The 4,774-nt window shown below is 46.3% G+C and overlaps 1 pseudogene; it reads left to right on the top strand.

The window, feature by feature from the left end:
- Window positions 1-1,940: 1,940 nt before the first annotated feature.
- LOC147340529 (germ cell-less protein-like 1 pseudogene) lies at window positions 1,941-3,561 on the top strand (annotated as a pseudogene).
- Window positions 3,562-4,774: the final 1,213 nt, after the last annotated feature.

Here is a 4,774-nt window from a genome sequence, read left to right as displayed (position 1 = left end):
ATCTCTTATTCAAGGACATGTCTTTTTTTTTTTTTTTTTTTTTTTAAGCTTTGGATATATGTTATGGGAGAAGGTCTGGGTAAAAACTTCCACAGCTGTAGCTCTGGGTTAACCTGTTCCTTCTGGCTAATCTCGTGCTGATGTCATCCCAGGAGGTATGTTACAGGAAAGGGTCTGGAAAAATTCTCGAAGTCTTGAGGTATCTTTTATCTAGTCTCAGCAGCTAGTTGAGAAGTGTATAACGCCTTGCTTAAAGTAGTGAGGTGGGTTCTCTCCTGCTCCCTTCTGACGTCTATGTCTGAAGCTTTTTCTGTCACTTTCACTTTAGATAAAATCTACACAATGCTCCAAGTGACTGAGACTGTCTTTGGTCCCGAGTTAAATCTTCTCCTTCGGAGACCATGAATCTGGCGGCACTGTTCACCATTCACCATTAGCTGTCACAACTCTAGAGTCAGTATTCATGTTTGTCTCATGCCAAGCACCTCTCAACCTGAAGCATTATATAGACCTTCTTATCAACTTTCTATAGCCATCTAACAGAGAATATTTAAAATGTGATTTAAGGTTATCCTGTCCTATTCAAAGTGTGTAAACATTCTACTCACATGATTTGAATAGGGCAGAATCTTTGCGACCCCATGGACACTAGTTTGCAAGTCTCTGCTATTCATGGAATTTTTCAGGCATGAATACTGGAGTGGGTTGTCGTTTCCTCCTCGAGGAAGTCTTCCCAACCCATGCCTCATGCGTCTCCTGCATTGGCAGGTGGATTGTTTACCACTGGGAATGTTTGGGAAGCCCCAAACATTCTACTCAGGCAAGGTCAAATGACCTGAGAGACTTACCGTTTTCAAAGTTTTTTCCCTTGCATTGTACTTTCCTTGTCATTGAAAGGTCCACACTCTCTCTACACCGTATACTTTGTTTAGCATATAACACTTGTCAGTATTTAATATTATTAATTTCCTCAAAAATCAAAATCCATCTCATTCATTCCTCATTTCTTTCAGTGTTTAAGTTTGTTACATGCTTAGCTGGTGTCTAAAATAGAGACAAAAGCAAAGACTGGGCACACATTGCCACTTTTATCACAGAAAATGTTTTGACAGCCGCAAATGATGGGATAACCTAAGAAAATAATTACAGAAATTAAGGTGCATAGAGCACAGAGCTGGAACCAAGACGTAATTATCCAAAAACAGGAGTGATCAGTAATTATTTCAAATGGGGAAGAGGAAATGATGTTCTTAAGATTCATGGGGAAAATTCATACACAAAGTCCTCTGTTCCACCATTATCCTACGAAGGGAGCCGCAGAGAAATCATCCCTGGAGGGAAAGATACGCAGAGTGGAATTCCTGGTACAGAGTGCACTTATCCTGTGATGGGGAGTGGGAGGGGTAGGGGAAAGCCTCGTGGGTGTGGCTTTGCGTGGCGTCCAAGATGACGTCACAAACATCAGCCGTATCCAACGACACCGTGGGCTGAGCTAGTGCCAGTGGCGGCTGCGTCTGGTGAGGAAGCTTGCCCTCTGTACCCCTGAGGTAAAAGCCATGGGAGCAGTAAACAGTCAGATGCCCTCGAACAGAGTGGGGCATGCCCCAGAGGAGCCAGGTGCCCCTGAGGGGGAGGAGGAGGCCGAGGAGGTAGCAGTGGCAGTGATAGAGGAAGGGGAGGAGAGCGAAGAGGCCAGACCCACCACTAGCCAAGGGCGCCACAAGCGGAAGACAGGCCCAGAAGGGCAGCTCACAAAAGCGCCTCACAGGAAGCGAGCAAAAGACAGTTTAGAGTCCGTTTATAAGACACTTTTTCTGAGAGGAGAAGGGAGTGACGTGCAGATCCGTGCCCTGGGGAAGGAGTGGAACTTGCACAAGGTCTACTTGTGCCGGTCAGGATACTTTGCTAGCATGTTCAGTGGTGCGTGGCGTGAGACAACCATGGATACTGTAGAGTTGCAGATGCCTGACGAGAACATTGATTGTGAGGCACTGCACGAGGCTTTAGGTTCCCTGTACCGAAACTCTGTGCTCATCCCACCCGGTCGAGTGGTCCCCATGCTGGCCACAGCCAGCATGCTGCAGCTGGACAAGCTGATTCAGCAGTGCGGAGAGATAATGAAGGAGACGGTCAGTGATCAGACCGTGTGCAGCTACTACTGCTCTGCTGAGAGCTACGGACTCCAGAACATCAGGGCCATGTGTCTTCAGTGGCTGCTGGACAACCTGATGACCCAGCATAGTGAGGAGTTATTGAGAGAAGTTAGCCTGGATCTCATGAAAGAGGTCATTGCCTCTTCAGAGCTCTTCGTGATGGAGGTAGAGATGGATGTGTACACGACGCTGAAAAAGTGGATGTTCCTGCAGCTGCAGCCGACATGGAGAGGCCCCCGCAGAGACCTGCTGCCTGACGCCGACTCGTGGTTTGCCAGGTCCAGGCAGGAGTCAGAGGGCACCCCTTTCCTGGAGACCGAGCAGGGCAGAGCCTTCGTGCCAGCGTTCCAGCAGCTGCGGCTTGCCTACATGATCTGCGACCTGCCGTCAGCATGCATCATCGACCAGGATGCACTGATCCCTGCCACGTGGCTGACCCCAGTGTACAAAGAGCAGTGGCTTGCCCTCCTCCGGGCTGAGCAGACCAGAGACCTCGGGCCCGTGGATGTCTTCGTGTCCGACCTCCAGAGGACCAGCATGCGGTGCGGGGGCCAGCTCCTCAGGGATAAGCAGTGCAGCTGGCGGTGGGCAGGCTTCAACGTCGGCTGGGACTTGGTGGTGTGCTATGCCAACCGGCGCATCATTTTCAAGCGCAGCGCGCTGAACAAGTCCTGCGGTCTCGGGGTCAGCTTACTCTGGCAGAGAAAGGTCGCGTTCCGCTTGCGCCTGGCCTCCTTGGACAGGGCTGGAAGAGCCATTTTCCGGAAGGAGACAGAACTCCAGGTGCTTTCCCTGGGAAAGGATGAAGAGCTAGAGGTGGTGAATCTGGAGAACGAAGATGTGGTTTTCCCCATATATGTGACCTGTAATTTCCTGTACCTCCCCAGAGAGGGGCGTTTTCCTGAGTGAGGACTCCTGAAAACAAAATCTCAGAGAGGTGAGCAGCTCTTTTCCTGGGGTCAGGGACGACCAGCTTTGTCCAGATGCCAGCTCCTTCTGCGGGACCAACCGGACTTGCCCACCTCTGGTGGCCCACCTCTGTCAGAGTCTTTGTTGAACTGTAGCTCATAATACTTGAGATTGTTTACCTGAGCCTATGAAGAGGAGAAATTTTAAAGCCCTGCTCCCCCAACACCTTTAGACCTCATTTGTGCTGTTAAAGTGGCAACCTGTCCTCCTGGTTTACCATCCATCAATGCCCCCTCCCATCATTTCTGCAAAGTCAAAGACCAGTTGACTTTAGAGAGAACCTGTGAACCTACCTACTCTACTACTGTTGGGGAAACTCTTTTAAAATATGCATTTCCTTTAGCTTGATTAAAGGGATGTTAAAGAAACCGTTTGGTTTCTCTTTCAGTTCGCGTGTTTAGAGCCACTCTGCCCCACTCATTACCACTACTACCGCTAGCTTCCTTTGGATTGCTTCCCTTTCCCCATTCCCTGCCACTGAGCGTGTAGTACTTGGTTCCCATGATCTCTCACTCTGTGAACGCACCCAGGCTACACTGATGATCTTCTCTTTATTGGTTGTTCCTCAACATTCTTAGGTTAGTTGACTTCATATCGTATCTTGATGTTACTTTGGCTTTATTTTGACTTTCCTAGCATTTTAACCCTAGAAAGACGCCTCAAATCTTATACAACCCTATATTGGGGGTGGAGTGGAAGGCGGCAGATTGATGCTATGAGGACATCTCGGTACTAGACAGACTTTTTCTGTGGCATACAGCCATGAATTATTTATGCACCAGAATGCACTCTCTAAGCACGCTGATGGCCTTTGCCCTTCAGAAACATTTGACGTTGGAATTGTACGTGGAAAGACTCTTTCCCGCTTAAAAACAGGTCTGGTAACCTCTGGAAAGGAACGCTTTTGAATTATCATGGGAATTATTTGGCATCTGGAAGTGGCATCACGAGAAGTCCACACTAGTAATCAAAAGGGTAAGATAAAAAGTGTTTTTGTCACAAAAGGAGAAGCACACTAGTCACGATTTGAATTTGTTAGTTTCTGATTACTGTTAACTTACAAATTGTCACCATCCCATTCCCTCCATTGAGTCATTTTGAGGTCAAAGAATGGAAAACTCTATTTAAGAATCCATATAAATAATAAATACATGCTTGGAAAGAGTGTGATAAATTAATACAAGATGAACAAATTAAAAAAATAGTATACTCTATTGGTGTTTGGCAGATTCATGTTGATGTATGGCAAAACCAATACAATATTGTAAAGTAATTAGCCTCCAATTAAAATAAATAAATGTACATTTAAATTAAAAAAAAAAAAACAGTCACCAGATTTAAGGCTTTACTTAGTTGAAATCAGAATTTTCCTTACTGGTGGTTTATGTTTCTCTTCCCAATTAGATTTTATCCATTGTCATTCAGTGAACAAATTACTTTTGACTTTATCCATTCATTCATTCCTTTTACTCTTTAAGGAGATTTGAAAGGCTTCCTTATCCCAAACCCACATACTAGTATTAGAGTAATATTTACGTGACAGTTACTTATATGAAATGGTTCAACCAGGAAGCTGCTGTTGCATCCTTCGATGTTTGCCCTTAATTTTGCAGCCCCCTACCCTTTCTCGTGTTCCCTTATATTCCATATAC

This window comes from Bos grunniens, chromosome X (assembly GCF_055505025.1).
Source record: "Bos grunniens cultivar Pamir isolate PY7600 chromosome X, Bosgru_T2T1.0, whole genome shotgun sequence".
NCBI classification, from domain to species: Eukaryota; Metazoa; Chordata; class Mammalia; order Artiodactyla; family Bovidae; genus Bos; species Bos grunniens.
This window is presented reverse-complemented; position numbering and strand designations above follow the sequence as displayed.